Genomic DNA, 15,961 nt, shown 5'->3' with positions numbered 1-15,961 from the left:
TCTGGAGCCGAACCCGGAACTGAACCCGAAAGGCGTGAACCCGAACCCGAACCGAACCCGAAAAAATGCCGGTTCGACACCCTGGACGTACTTCCATTTAACGTCAGACTTTTGCTATACCACACACTTTTCATGTCCACTGTACGTTACTGTTTTCTCGTGTGGGGAAATAGTACATGTAAAAATATTGCTAAACTTGGTCATGTTCAAAAGAAAATTGTAAGAATTATAACAAACTCACCTCCAATATTAAATAGGATTAAATAGGAGCGAAGGCCCTATTTAATCCCTGCCGATGATGAACGCTTTGCCCAGACGAAGACAATTCCCCTTGTCGAAACGTTGGCTCTAGCAACCTGAGGTTTTCCCCTCCCTTGTTCATTTTGTGATCACCTCCAATATGTTCATCTATTGCACTTCTTAAAGAACTTAACTTAGTAAACATGGAACACTATTATGATTTCTGTTTATGCAAGGCCCTAGTGAAAGATAAGAAACAAAGTAACTTCCTCTTGCAGTTAGCAAACATAGGTCACAACATTCACCGATATCACACAAGGCACACAGAACTCTGGGAAGTTCCCTCATCCCGAACAAACTATGGAATGCAAATGTTGTGTAATGTAATTCCAAGACTGTTAAATAATCTTATAATAAAGGCCATACAATGCATGAACATATTAGAAACTTTGACGTCTTGTACAGTTGATTTTATTTATGGTATATGAATTATGATGAATGCAGCTAATGTGTATATGTGTGTGTGAAAGTGGTGTGTATTATGTCGACATTTTTTTTTACACGGCAATGGAAAATTGCCACTCTCTGGTTTGTCAAATTTGCATGTTATTACAGTATTTATAGAGTTGTCATGTGTTTTGGTAATAATTGTTATCTAATTACTCTAATGGCTTTACAAAATATGTAATTCCTGATGTTTCGCGCATGTACTGTGTCTGCCCTTGTCCATATGTAATAGGGGGTGCGAGCTTGTCAAGCTGCCCGTAAGGCAGCTTTTTTCTCTCGCCCCCTCATGTCCTTTCAGTACATGAAATAAATGAAATGAAATGAAATGAAATGCTTTGTAGAATGCAGCGCCAAGGCTATCAGGTCCTGGCGACTTTTTTATTAGGAGTTCGTCTGTTGCATGTTCGATTTCAGCCAATGTAATGGGTTGTTCGAGACGTGTTTTTACTTCGTCCTCGAGTTTCGGCATTTGTTCTAAAAATTTGGCACGGAAGTCGTCTTTAACTTCGCGCCTGTGGCCAAGCAATTCTTTGTAGTGTTCTACAATCATGTGTTTGATCTCAGCGGGTTCAATAGTGACGACGCCTCCGTTAGTAATTTGCCGTACTTCTTTTTGATTCGCGTATCGTTTCTCGTCCGACAGCGCTCGTTTCGTTGGCGTCTCTCCACCCCATAGTTTTTCCGACCTCGCGCGGATCAGTGCCGCCTTGTACCTTTCCGTGTCGAGGCATTCAATCTGTCGTTTCACGTCTTTTATTTCCTTTCTGTACATTCCTGGATGAAAGCTATCCATGCTAAGCAAAAAATGAAGTTCTTTGTGCATTTCTTTCTCCTTCTGCTTCTCAGCATATCGAAATGTACTGGCTTTTTCAAACGCCATAATCTTTACTCACTGCTTCAGCTCCTCCCACTCAACTGTATAACTGGAGGGCTGCGCTGAAAGTAGTTTTTCAAGTTCTCTCGCGGCCTCTTTTACAAGATTTTCGTTTTCTAAAAGTTTCGCGTTGAATTTCCACGCACGCCAGTTAAATTGTGATCTTGTGCCGATAGTTGCAATAACTAAACAATGGTCACTGAAACTTACGGGCTTAACATCATGCCCAGTGCACAGTGGAACAAGTTCAAGAGAGATATACATTCGGTCCAGTCTGGCGTGGCTATCGTGTTAAAAATGAGTATATTTGGGGCAAGCACTGCAAGCTTACAAATTGCCGATGTCTTCAAGGTTACAGTCGCTTACAAAAGAATTAAGAAGCACAGCGCTTTTATCCCTGACACGCGAAGCTTTTGCGCGGTCCTGAGCAAAACAAACGCAATTGAAGTCGCCTGGCACGATTAAAATCTTGTCGCAATTTAGATGCGTTTGAAGGCCTTCAAAAAAGGTTCTGCGCTCAGTCTCGGTATTTGGAGCATAAACACAAACACGCCAATCCAGATTCGAAAAACAAAAATCAACAGCAAGTAGGCGACCACTTTGGAAAGCTGCAACAGAAACAACATTAATACCCAAACTTTTTCGAATATAAAGAGCGCAGCCTCCCGACGTGCCGACAGAATGGCAAACACATATGTCATACAATGAACGAAAAGAAGACACCATGCGGTCAGTTTGCTCCTCGCTCTCAACTTTCGTTTCTTGAATGGCAATGCAATCAAGCTCATTTTCAACAAAAAGGCGATAGAGCGGACTTTGTTTCCTTCTTGCTCCTAAGCCACGCACAATTAGTGACGCTAAACAAAACGCTGCATCAAGCTTGACCGCCATGTTCTACGGTAGCAGGCCCCGCAAGAAAAGTTTGTAAGGGGCCAGAGGTGCCTCTCAACTGACACTGCAGGTGTCTTGAAAGTCAATCAGCTGTCTGCACGTATCAGGGCAACAAGCGCGCACACTGTCGTCTCCGCCGCCTTCCTCTCGTAGGCGCCCCCCCCCCCTCCCCACCCCAGCACTACCCGGACACTGGAACCACACTGCTAGGGAGGCGGTTTTCCCGCCTGCCTCGGCTCACTCGGGACGTTCGGACGGGGTTTGAAGGAGGGCCTCCTCATGCCGGCCGTTTTCGATGGTGGTTCCTCGCTGGCACTGGCGTCGCGCTGCTCTTCTTCGGCATCTTTTTGCTCGCGCGAACGCTTTCTTGCCACAAGGCAGGCACCAGCGCTAGCTTCTCCCCGAGAAACATCCATTGGGTCGGCCTCGGTGGACTCGGAGTTCAAGCCGTCTGTCGTCAGCTCCTTCCCAACGTCTTTAAGCGCCGCAGTCTCTTCTTGCCCAGCATCTTTCGGCAAACTTGGGGTGGTTGCGCTGACGCTGGTGCAAGGCTCTGCCGCTACCTGAAACCCAGGCGTGGGTTTCTTGGGTATCGCAGCGGGCTTTCCTGCCCGCGAGGCCTCCTCTGCATCAGCCTCATCCATGTATAGCTCGGACGACCCCTCACCATTCCCAGGGCCGGTTGCGCTGGCGTAAGTACGAAGACACTGACCTTCCTCGTGTCCGAACCGTCGGCAGGTTCCGCAGCGAGGAATGCGACACTCTCGACGAATATGACCTGTGCCGTGGCAGCGCAGGCAAAGCGAAGCCCTGCTAGGCACAACCACAAGAGCCAACTCGCCGCTGACGCTCACGTGGTGCGGAAGGTCATCCAGCTGGACACTGGCATTCAACTTGAGGGTCGCAAGCCTAGTTGTTGAGCCCTTGCCGGACACGCCCTGCGAGCAGCTCGCCCTGCACGCGATTTTGCAGGTGGCGAGCAGCTCGCCACCTCTCTCTTGAAATGTCGGTCACCTTCCCGAATGCTGTTAAGGCGAGCCTACATCGTCGTCCGGTACACTTTGAAGAAGCCAGTGAAGCTTCATCCGGACATCTCGATTGGCAGGGTCAATAACAAGACACCGCGCGTTTTTCACTTGCAGGTCTTCCACGCTGACGATTTTCTTCACAGCGTCGGCGTCCTTGAAGGTCACGGCCCACACATGGTTCATGCCGTACGCCCCCAGGGCGATAACTTCTGGCGTGAGCAAAAGCGGAGCGAGCGCGTCGCGGAAATCTTCCACCCTGAATGGGCTGGCCCTGATATCACCGTGCAAAAAAACAGTGTTCTCGAGAAAACGACCTGAAGGCAAATTCGGCAATACGACCTCATAAACGTCCGATGAAAAAATCCTGTTTCCGCGGCCAGACATGGCCGCTGTAGCCGCTCCAACGGAGCCCGTCATCGCACGTCCGTCACGCTCGATGGCCGGAAGCCGAATCCCTGCGCCACGGAGGCGGACAGTTGTAGACCAGAGTTAGACTGCAGAAGTTTAGCAATCTGGGCAACTTGGTTACCGTTCATTATCCAAGTGAAGGCAGCGGGATGCAAAAAAAAAGGCAGTAGCACAGGACGACAGCCTTGGCACTTTGGAAGAGGAGGGAGAGAACAAGAAGACGAAAACAACAGCAAAACTTGAGGTGAGGAGATGCGCCGAGTACTAAAACGAAAAACAGAGGGGAGGGTGGGGGGGGGGGGGGGTGAAAGAAAAATTAAAAACTACAGGGTCGCCCCCGGGAGGGCTCGAACCTCCAACCTTTCGGTTAACAGCCGAACGCGCTAGCCGATTGCGCCACGGAGGCGGACAGTTCTAGACCAGAGTTAGACTGCAGAAGTTTAGCAATCTGGGCAACTTGGTTACCATTCATTATCCAAGTGAAGGCAGCGGGATGCAAAAAAAAAGGCAGTAGCACAGGACGACAGCCTTGGCACTTTGGAAGAGGAGGGAGAGAACAAGAAAACGAAAACAACAGCAAAACTTGAGGTGAGGAGATGCGCCGAGTACTAAAACGAAAAACAGAGGGGAGGGTGGGGGGGGGGGGGGGGGGTGAAAGAAAAATTAAAAACTACAGGGTCGCCCCCGGGAGGGCTCGAACCTCCAACCTTTCGGTTAACAGCCGAACGCGCTAGCCGATTGCGCCACGGAGGCGGACAGTTGTAGACCAGAGTTAGACTGCAGAAGTTTAGCAATCTGGGCAACTTGGTTACCATTCATTATCCAAGTGAAGGCAGCGGGATGCAAAAAAAAAGGCAGTAGCACAGGACGACAGCCTTGGCACTTTGGAAGAGGAGGGAGAGAACAAGAAGACGAAAACAACAGCAAAACTTGAGGTGAGGAGATGCGCCGAGTACTAAAACGAAAAACAGAGGGGAGGGTGGGGGGGGGGGGGGGGTGAAAGAAAAATTAAAAACTACAGGGTCGCCCCCGGGAGGGCTCGAACCTCCAACCTTTCGGTTAACAGCCGAACGCGCCAGCCGATTGCGCCACGGAGGCGGACAGTTGTAGACCAGAGTTAGACTGCAGAAGTTTAGCAATCTGGGCAACTTGGTTACCATTCATTATCCAAGTGAAGGCAGCGGGATGCAAAAAAAAAGGCAGTAGCACAGGACGACAGCCTTGGCACTTTGGAAGAGGAGGGAGAGAACAAGAAGACGAAAACAACAGCAAAACTTGAGGTGAGGAGATGCGCCGAGTACTAAAACGAAAAACAGAGGGGAGGGTGGGGGGGGGGGGGGGTGAAAGAAAAATTAAAAACTACAGGGTCGCCCCCGGGAGGGCTCGAACCTCCAACCTTTCGGTTAACAGCCGAACGCGCTAGCCGATTGCGCCACGGAGGCGGACAGTTGTAGACCAGAGTTAGACTGCAGAAGTTTAGCACTCTGGGCAACTTGGTTACCATTCATTATCCAAGTGAAGGCAGCGGGATGCAAAAAAAAAAGGGGAGAAGCTCACGACGACAGCCTTGTCATTTTGGAACAGGTGGACAGGGAGAGAACAAGAAGACGAAAACAACGGCAAAACATGAGGTGAGGAGATGCGCCGAGTACTAAAACGAAAAAGAGGGGGGGGGGGGGGGGTGAAAGGAAAAATAAAAACGAGAAGGTCGCCCCCGGGAGGGCTCGAACCTCCAACCTTTCGGTTAACAGCCGAACGCGCTAGCCGATTGCGCCACGGAGGCGGACAGTTGTAGACCACAGTTACACTGCAGAAGTTTAGCACTCTGGGCAACTTGGTTACCGTTCATTATCCAAGTGAAGGCAGCCGGGTGCAAAAAAAAAGGGGAGAAGCTCACGACGACAGCCTTGTCATTTTGGAACAGGTGGACAGGGAGAGAACAAGAAGACGAAAACAACGGCAAAACATGAGGTGAGAAGATGCGCCGACTACTAAAACGAAAAAGAGGGGGGGGGGGGGGTGAAAGGAAAAATAAAAACGAGAAGGTCGCCCCCGGGAGGGCTCGAACCTCCAACCTTTCGGTGAACAGCCGAACGCGCTAGCCGATTGCGCCACGGAGGCTTTTTTTTTTTTTTTTCTTTATTGCCTTCGAGAAAACAACACAAAAATTACATAAACCAAACTTTGAAAAACCAGCAACCTGCCAGATCTTCCTGGCAGGCCATGTCAAGTTTAAAATTCTCTCAACAGAGTCAAATTTTCCATCCTGGGTAGCCAATCGGGTACACAAGCTTGCAGTTTCATCACTTCAACAAATCTACGTACATTTTCCCGAAAATACATACGGGCTGGTCTCGCGTCAGAATCGCAGTAATACCCCGCCATTCTGGAGCGCCATATACTATGGAGGCCCCAGAGCATTACCTGATCAAACGGGAACCCGTCCTGGTTTTCAATTGCCAAATATCTGATACCGTAGGGATGAAGCGGGAGCTCTTTTTTAATTGTTCGTTGCAAAACGTCCCAAAAAAACACCCCCTCCCAACAGTGAAGAAACACATGGTCTATTGTTTCGGGACACTTGCAGATTAGGCAATGCGAACCCCACGGTAGGAATAAACCCCTTCCCTCTAAAAACCTTTTAACTGATAGTGTTTCTGTATGTAGCTTGAAGAAGAAAGTTTTGGTTCCTGGCTGTACTTGCATTCTTTTTACTCTTTTCAGAACATCCCCTCCGTGGCCTCCATCGTACAAAGCTCTGTACATTGGCACTGGAAAAACAACATCACACAGATCTGCGTATAGCTTTTTCCGCTTCACGTCACTTAAATATTCTCTCGAAAAACGCACAACAAGAAATTTAACGCTATCAGCAACTTCTCTGAAGTAACCGAAAGTTCTTGCGGAAAAATAATTTGTTCCCACAACAAAATCAGGCAAAACACCGGTCAACCTTAGTTGACACATAGTTCTCAAAAAGGGTCACGCACATCTCGAAAAAAGAAAAACCTGTTTACAAGCTGGCGCAGGAACAGATGTCCTAGCCCTAGGCCACCATCTTTCACACGTCTAAACAAATTCGTCCGTCGGCACCGTTCCCAGGTCGATGACCAAACAAAAACAGCTAAAATGCGATGTATCTTCTGTACATTTGCCCGGGAACAGTGCAACACTTGCATGACGTACCACAGTTTGCTTAAAAAGAACAAATTACACACCGTCGCTCTCGCAAAGATTGACAAATGTGCGCCCTTCCATCTATCTGATTTTTCCCGTAGTTCGTTCACTTGTTCATTCCAATATGCATCACTGTCCCGGTAGCAGTTTAGTGGCACTCCTAGGTATTTTGGGGGGATAGTTACCCAAGTCACATTTGCTAAAAGATCTGGGGTTGATGGCCAACCCCCATGCCAAAGTCCCTGGCACTTTGCCCAGTTCACTTTACTTCCGGTTGCCTTCCGGAAACTGTCAACTGACACAACAGCCTCCCGTATGCTCTGCTGATTCACAGCAAACACCGCTAGGTCATCCGCGTACGCTAGCAACTTGACTTCCGCTGCCTGCAACCTAAAACCTTGAACAGCCTCGTTCTTAATAATGCTCAAACATAGTGTCTCTATGTAAATGGCAAACAAAAGGGGACTGAGGGGGCAGCCCTGGCGTACCGAACGTTGCACCCGAATGGGGGCCCCCAGACTCTTGTTTATAATTAATCTCGTAGTGCAGCCGCGGTACGCCATGGCCACACCCTCTCGAATTACGGAACCTACATTCGCGTGGTCCAGAATACTGAGCAAAATTTCGTGGGCGACACAGTCGAATGCTTTTTCGAGGTCTAGTTGGAGGATGGCCACACATTCATTAGTCAGATCACAACACTCCAGAACCGATCTTGCCGTGTGTATGTTAGTCATAATTGATCTCCCCTTTATCCCGCACGTTTGATGAGGGCCGACAATATCCTGGATTACTGACTGCAGCCTCCTTGCTAGCACTTTCATTAATATTTTATAATCGACATTAGTCAAGGAAATTGGCCTGTAAGCTGTGACCTGCTGGAGCTTTTCCTCGTTATTTGTCTTGGGAATTAGAATAGTGTGAGATAACCCGTATGACAGCGGCAATCTGTTTATTTCATAGGCTTCTTGGAACAACGCAGTCAATATTGGCGCTATTTCGTTCTTGAACCCCTTATAGAAAGCTGCACTTAAGCCGTCTGGCCCAGGCGACTTTCCCATATTTAAACTATCGATTGCTTTTTCGACCTCGAGTTCTGTGATTGGCATCTCTAATCTTTCCTTCGTGTCCTCGTCTAGTCGTGGCATAGCCATAAGAAACTTTTCTTTGAACAAGTTTATGTCGACCTCCTGTTTGTTAAAAAGCTGCTGATAATATTGGAAGAAGCCTTGTCTGATATGATCGTCATCTGACGATAGCATGCCGCCCCATGCAATCTTATCAATATGATTTTTCTCTGCATGAGCCTTTTCCAATGCCAGTGCTCTTTTCGAGGGCGTCTCGCCCATGTTCCAGCTTTCCGCCCTTGCCCTCACTAACGCTCCTTGGTATCTGTCTTCTTCCATCAACGCAAGCTGTTCTTTTATTTTCCTAATATCTTCTATCCATTTGCCGGGTGCCTTACATTCTTGCTCATGTAGTTTTTCCAGCAAAGCCTTTAGCTGGGTTTCTTTAATTTTCTCCTGATACCGCAGGCAACTGGACCTATCAATGGCCTTTATTTTAATCTGTTCTTTGCACATCTCCCATTGCTTCCAGATTTCGTACAATGTGCCCGGCCTTACTTTAATGAGTTCATTCAGTACAACCCGTCTAAAGGCTTCATCGCTGAGCAATTTGTTGTGAAATTTCCATAACTCCCAGCTAAATGCATTCCTTCGTTTTCTGGTGCCGAATACGCATTTCACTAAGCAGTGATCCGTGAATGTCATGGGCACAACTTGGTATTCATTACATACGGGAATCAAATCCAGCGACACGTAAATTCTGTCAAGGCGCGCGTGGCTCGAACCTTGGAAGTGCGTGTACTGCACGGCACGCGCTCCCCCCAGGTACTCAGCCACATCTTCCATATTCCACTCGCTTGTTAACTGGCACAACACATCAGTACTCTTGTCTCTGAAGCCGCGTGTGCTGGTTTTGTCCCGAGCATTCAGTACACAGTTGAAATCGCCCAGCATTACAACCTGCCTCTCCGTACTTAACTGCTGCATAACATTCTCAAAAAACACTGCTCTTTCCTCAACAATGTTAGGTGCATACACACAAATAATGCGCCACTCAGCATTGGAATATGCAAAATCGGCTACAACACACCGTCCTGACAGACATGAGTAGTGAGCCTGTACAATCAGTCCGGGCAGCTTTTTGACAAACAATACACACCCAGCCGATGTCCCTACCGCGTGGCTCACAATGGCGTAAAATCTAGCCGTGAAACGTTGCACCATGCTTCCGGTCTCTTCCTCCCCATCAACCTTTGTTTCTTGTACGGCAAGCACGTCGATATCATGGTCACTTAGCAGGCGGTGTACTTGGCTCTGCTTCTTTTTGGCTGCCAGTCCCCTGACATTTAACGTGGCTACACTCAAAGGGGTTTCAGGCGCCATTTCCATAAAGGGTGAATAGACCGAAAGCGTGGTGCTTACCTTCCTCGTCTAGCGCGCGGCTAGACGCCGTCGTTGGAACCGCCTCCGTCTGGTGCGAGCGGCTGAACCGGCAGCGGGGGCGCTTTGTCCGCTGCACGCCTCTCCGAAGAAAGGTTTGGCCGCGGACGTAGTGTGGACCGCCGGGGTTGGACTGTTTTTGCTGGCGGCTCGTCGACACCGGGGGCTGTTGCCTTGTCACCTTCGAGGTCGGTCTGTGTGTGGGGTCGCTTGGCTGGGGCTGTGACGCTTGGCGAACGAGTACCGCTGGTGTCCGGGTGCTCCTCACCGTTATCCTGCTCCATGTCGTCTGCCGGCTGAGGTGACGTCTCATTGTCTGACCTAGGGAGGTCAGGTGCAGCGTCACTCCTCCCCGCATCGCTGGCAGCTTTGATGTCTCGAGCGGAGTCTCCCGACGAGTCTGTCTCCCGTACCTGCGTACGCTCTTCTCCGGTTCCCTTTGCCGCCTCCTCTGCCTCGACTACGTCCATAGTGAGCTCCGCCGACCGCTCCCTCGTTCCAGGTCCCGCGGCCGAAGCGTACGTGAGCACACAGTCAGCCTCCTCATGTCCGTAGCGCCTACATTTTGAACACCGGGGCACCTTACATTCGCGGCGGACGTGTCCCGTGCCTCGACAGCGTAAGCACTGCATCGCCCGCCCAGGCACAACGACAAGGGCTAATTCCCCGGCGACTCGCAGCTGGTGCGGTAAGTCATCTACCTTGATGCCCGGCTTCAATTTCAGGAGCACCGTCCTCGTGGTGGACCCCTTCTCCTTGACGCCTTGAACTCGCCACCTCTCCCGGGTCACTTCGGTCACGTTCCCAAAAGCCGCAAAGGCCGTCCGGATGTCATCATCTGCAACGCCGTGCAACATCCAGTGGAGTCGCAGCTTCACTTGTTGGTCTTCGGGATCGATGATGAGGCAGCGGCGGCCTTTAACTTCCAGTTCCTTGAACGCCACCAGCTTCTTTGTTGCTTCTGTGCTGTTTAAGGTGACAGCCCACACATGGTTGATCTGATACGCCCCCAACGCCAAAACGTCGGGGAGCGCACCAACGTTGGCAAGGGCGTCACGGAAATCCTCGACCCTGTATGGCCTAACCCGCACATCTCCGTGCAAAAAAAGCGTGTTAAAAACAACGCGTCCGGTGGGCAAAGTTGGCAGAATAATCTGATAGTCGCTATCTTCGTTGTCCTCGAGCCTGTTTCCGCGGCTGGAAAGGGCCGCCGTCGCCGCTCCGTGGGAGCTCATGATCCTGCGTCCGTACACGCCAGTGGCCGGAAGTAGAAATTGCGCCACGGAGGCGGAGGCTTGAAGAGTGGAGTTTTTTATCTTTATTGCCTGGCTTTGACACAACATTTAACAAAACAAAAAGTCAACAAAACGCTATGTACATACGACTCGCGGTCAGCCAGCATGAATCTGGCTTGGTCAGTTTAAAATTGACGCAAAATACAGAGCGGCTACAGTCTTCAGAGCTATTCCGGAGGCTAAACAGCGGCTTTCTGGACGGCCATAAACCTGTCCATACTTTGACGAAAGTAAATTCGGGCAGGTCTGGCGTTTCTGTCACAATGACAGCCTGCCATTCTGGAGCGCCATATACAGTGGAGGCCCATCAGCATTATTAAGTCGGTACCCCATCCTCATTTTCTACAGATAAGTACCGGATGCCATACGGGACTAGCGGAAATTCTTTTTTTAGGGTGCGCTGCAATACATCCCAAAAATAAACCCCTTCCCCACAGTGTAAAAAAAATGGTCTATTGTTTCCGGCTTTCTGCAAATTAAACAGTGAGATCCCCAGGGTAAAAATAATTCTTTTCCCTCTAAAAATTTTTAACTGGTAAGGTTCCGGTGTGCAGCTTAAAATAGAAGGTTTTTTTCCTGGCGGCACTTGCATTTTTTTTAACCTTCTTTAACACATCTTTGGCTGGGCCTCCACTGTACAAGGCCCTGTACAAGGGCAGTGGGAAAACAATATCGCACAAAGTACGGTACAGTTTCTTCCGTGTCCCGCAAAAACAAAAAACGACGGACCAGCTGCCGCAAAAATAACTGGCCCAGTCCCAGCCCTCCGCCTTGTACCCGTCTGAACAGGTTGGTCCGGCTGCAGCGCTCCCATTCAGACGACCAGATGAGGACGGCGAAAATCCTTTTTTTTTCTTTATTTCCGGATACTTACACAGTAAAAATCGTACACGGAAAAATTAAGCGAACTCACAGCCAAAAGTTCACGTGGAAATGATAGTAATAAGGAAGCTGTCATCCTTAGGTGGGATGACGTTGTCGTTTTAAAATTCTCTCAAATGGATCAAGGGCTCTAATCTTGGCAGCCATTCTGGAACTGTACACTTCAATTTGTGCATTTCAACAAAGGCATGCATACTTTCACGAAAGTAGAGCCTTGCAGGGCGAGCATCGGGGTCTAAATGATACCCAGCCATCCAGGACCGCCAGAGGCTGTGCAGACCGATTAACATGACGGTATCAAAAGGTATGCCGTCTTCGTTATCTGTTGATAGGAACCTGATGCTATGTGTATCTAACGGTAAGTCTTTTTTAAGGGTTCTTTGCAGCACGTCCCAAAAATAAACCCCCTCCCAACAGTGTAGAAAAACATGATCTATTGTCTCAGGCCGTTTGCATATTAAACCCCTGTCTTTAAGAAATGTTTTTACCGACAACGTTCCAGTATGCAGCTTAAAGAAAAACGTTTTTACTCCTGGGGAAACTGGAATCCTTTTGACCCGCTTCAATACATCTTGACCCGGATAGCCGTTGTACAAGGCTCTGTACACAGGAACGGAGAAAAAGTCATCGCACACATCCTTATACAATTTTTTTCCTATTGACTGAACACAAATATTGAATCGAAAAACGAGTTGTCAAAATTCTGACGCTGTTTACGACTTCTCTTAAAAAACCAAAAAGGCGCCCTGGCATACTTTCTGTGGCAACAACAAAATTTGGCAACGCCCGCACGAGCCTTACTTGGCAAACAGTGCGCAGAAATGGATCATTTACGTCGCGGAAGAAAATGAATCTGTTTACAAGCTGTCGGGCGAATAAGTGTGCTAGCCCAAGACCCCCGTCTTTGATACGCCGAAACAAGTTATCCCGTCTGCACCGTTCCCAATTCGACGCCCAAACAAAAGCGGCAAATACCCGATGCAGCCTCTGAATGTTTAACCTGGAACAGTGAAGCGTTTGCATTACATACCACAACTTGGCAACAAAAAACAGATTACACACCGTTGCGCGTGCAAAGATAGACAGCGGCACACCGCTCCATTTGTCAGCCTTCTCACGGATTTCTTGGGCTTGATCGCGCCAAAATGGCTCACTGTCTTCATAGCATTCTAGAGGCACACCCAAGTACTTAACCGGTGTTGTGGCCCAAGTCACGTTGGCAAACGTGTAAGGCGTCGATGGCCACTCTCCGTGCCAAAACCCTAGACACTTTCCCCAATTCACCGGACTTCCAGTGGTCGTGCTGAAATCTTTCACGGCTTCGACTGCCACGCTAACGCTCTCTCTGTTCGTACAGAAGACGGCTACGTCATCAGCATACGCCAAAAGTTTGACCTCCGTCATGTGGACTTGGAAGCCCTGTACAGATTCATTCTCAAGGATTGACAAGCACAAAGTTTCAATATAAAATGCAGAACAGAAGCGGGCTGAGGGGGCAACCCTGACGCACCGAACGTCGCACGTTCACGGGTGCACCAAGTTCCTTGTTGCCAATTAATCTTGTAGTGCAGTTTCGGTACGCCAAGGCTACGCCCTCGCTGATAACAGAACCCACATTGATGTAATCTAGAACTGCAAACAAGGCATCATGTGAAACACAATCAAACGCTTTTTCAAGGTCGAGTTGCAGAACCGCAACGCTACCGCATGTTGCATCACAACACTCCAGTACGCATCTCGCATTATGTATGTTCGTAGCAATGGTCCTTCCCTTGATCCCGCAAGTCTGGTGAGGCCCAACAATCTCCTTAATAACGGTCTGTAATCTGGCTTCTAGTACTTTCATTAGTATCTTGTAATCAACATTTGTTAGGGCTATTGGCCTGTATGACGTCACCAATCTCAATTTCTCAGTTTGTTCTGTTTTGGGGATTAGTATAGTATGTGACGACGCAAAAGAAGGCGGCAACATGTTAAGATCATAGCCTTCGTTAAATACTGCAGCTAACAATGGGGACAACACTTTTTTAAATGCTTTATAAAAAGCCGCGCTCAAGCCATCAGGCCCTGGCGACTTCCCTGGATTTAGATTATCAATGGCACGCTCAACTTCATGTTCGGAAATCGGCAGCTCCAACCTTTCTGTTGTGTCAGCATCTAGTCGTGGCAAGGAAGAAAGAAACACGCGCTTAAACCTGTCCATGTTCATGTCGCGAAATGCAAACAGTTGCTGATAGTATTCGTAAAACGCACGTGCAATGCCGTCTTTATCTGTCACGAGGTTGCCGTTCCACTCTATCTCTTCTATGTCGTTTCGACGAGCATGCGCTTTCTCGAGACCGAGAGCCCGTTTAGTGGGCGTCTCGCCTGCTGCGCATCTTTCGGCCCTGGCGCGAACGAGCGCTCCTCGATATCGATCTTCATCTAATAATTTTCTTTTTCAGTTTTCTGATATCGTCATTATAGACCCCTGGCTCTTTGCACTCGTGCGCTATTAACTGATTTAGTGTCGCCCTTAAACAAGCTTCTCGCTTTTCGTCATGTCGAATACAACTGCCTCTTTCTATAGCTTTCATCTTAATTTCTTGTTTGCACCATTCCCACTGCTCTCCAATGGTGGTGCAAGGCCGTTGTTCTATCTCTTTAAGCTTCCCTGCAATTATTTCAACTAAAGCTTCATCTTCTAAGAGTTTAGAGTTTAGCTTCCACAGTCCCCACACAAATTTTTTCCTTCGGTTTCTAGGGCCGATTGTACATTTCACAAGACAGTGATCCGAAAAAGACACTGGCATAACGACATAATTTTGGCATTTCGGAATCGCATCCAACGATAAATAAATACGGTCGAGCCGGGCATGACTAGAACCTTGGAAATGCGTGTATTTCACGCTGCGCGCTCCCTCCAAACACTCCGCTACATCATCTAGAGCAAATTCGCCAACTAGCTGCGACAAAACATCCGTGCTTGCGTCTCTAAAGGCGCGGCTACTTGTCTTATCTAGAGCACTTAAGACACAATTGAAATCGCCCATAACGACGAGTTGTCGCCCACTATTTAGATATCGCTGGATGCTCACGAAAAAATTTAACCTTTCATCAGCCGCATTCGGTGCATAAACACAAAGAACGCGCCATTCGCTGTTATGAAAAGCGAAGTCACAAACAATAAAGCGACCTTGCATACATGAAATCACTTCTTGCACTGTCAGTCCTGGCAACTTCTTCACGAACAGAAGGCACCCGGCCGATGTGCCAACCGCGTGACTAACAGCCACATCGTACCTCGACGTGAAACGCTGCACCATGCTCCCCGTGTCCTCTTCCCCTTCTATTTTGGTTTCCTGAACCGCCAACACGTCCACGTCCTGGTCCGTTAAAATCCGGTATACTTGACTTTGCTTTCTTTTCGATGCAAACCCACGGACGTTAAGCGTTGCTACGCTCAGTGACTGTTGCATCGCCATTTTCGTACTTTAGAAGGACGCTGGGAGCATGGTGCTTACCTTTCGCGCCTAGCACGTCGCTAGACGCTTCCAGAAGTCCCGCCGCCATCGTAATTATCGGGCTGGACGTGCTGCGAGAGCGGCTTTTCGGCTGCCCTCCGGCCCGTCGCGACGTTAGGTTGCGGTCTGAAGGAAGGTCGTCGTCTCTGCACAGTTTTCGCTGGTGGTTCCTCGGCGTTGCCAGGGAGCTGCTTATCCGCTCCGTCCCCGGCGTCGGCGTGCGGGCGCTTCGGCGCACTGCCAGCGCTCGTTGACCGGCCGCCGTTCTCCGCATTGGTGTTCTCATCCGCCGATGCCGCCGGAGCACTTGTCCCTTGAAGGGGCGCTTCCTCGCTCACAGGCACCTCCGAAACAACGGATGGCAGTACCTGTTTCTTGTCCACGCCCTCGCCCGCCTCTTTTTCAGTGGTCGTTGGAGTTGTCACGCTGGGGGCCACCGCAGAGCTTTCCACACCATCGGTCCCCTTGGCTGCTTCCTCAGCCTCGACGACGTCCATAACGTCTTCCGGTGTCTCCTCTCTAAGCGCTGGCACCGTTGCGGCAGCGTATGTGCGGACACACCCATCTTCCGAATGTCCGAAGCGTCGGCAGCGTGAGCAGCGAGGTATCTTGCAGTCACGTCGGACATGTCCGCTTCCCTGACAACGCA

At 49.3% G+C, this 15,961-nt stretch overlaps 6 non-coding genes across 6 annotated transcripts; all 6 read right to left on the bottom strand.

Moving 5' to 3' along the window:
- Positions 1–4,280: 4,280 nt before the first annotated feature.
- Positions 4,281–4,354, bottom strand: TRNAN-GUU (transfer RNA asparagine (anticodon GUU)). The gene has a single exon. It is a non-coding gene; the product is annotated as a tRNA-Asn (tRNA).
- A 273-nt stretch (positions 4,355–4,627) lies between these two features.
- Positions 4,628–4,701, bottom strand: TRNAN-GUU (transfer RNA asparagine (anticodon GUU)). Its single transcript has one exon. It is a non-coding gene; the product is annotated as a tRNA-Asn (tRNA).
- A 271-nt stretch (positions 4,702–4,972) lies between these two features.
- Positions 4,973–5,046, bottom strand: TRNAN-GUU (transfer RNA asparagine (anticodon GUU)). Its single transcript has one exon. It is a non-coding gene; the product is annotated as a tRNA-Asn (tRNA).
- A 270-nt stretch (positions 5,047–5,316) lies between these two features.
- On the bottom strand, positions 5,317–5,390 carry TRNAN-GUU (transfer RNA asparagine (anticodon GUU)). The gene has a single exon. It is a non-coding gene; the product is annotated as a tRNA-Asn (tRNA).
- Positions 5,391–5,657: 267 nt separating this feature from the next.
- TRNAN-GUU (transfer RNA asparagine (anticodon GUU)) lies at positions 5,658–5,731 on the bottom strand. The gene has a single exon. It is a non-coding gene; the product is annotated as a tRNA-Asn (tRNA).
- Positions 5,732–5,995: 264 nt separating this feature from the next.
- TRNAN-GUU (transfer RNA asparagine (anticodon GUU)) lies at positions 5,996–6,069 on the bottom strand. Its single transcript has one exon. It is a non-coding gene; the product is annotated as a tRNA-Asn (tRNA).
- Positions 6,070–15,961: the final 9,892 nt, after the last annotated feature.

The sequence above is a fragment of the Amblyomma mixtum genome, chromosome 3, assembly GCF_055824585.1.
Source record: "Amblyomma mixtum isolate Tamu chromosome 3, ASM5582458v1, whole genome shotgun sequence".
Taxonomy (NCBI): Eukaryota; Metazoa; Arthropoda; class Arachnida; order Ixodida; family Ixodidae; genus Amblyomma; species Amblyomma mixtum.
Note: the sequence above shows the minus strand (reverse complement) of the source record. Positions and strands in the feature narration are given on the sequence as shown.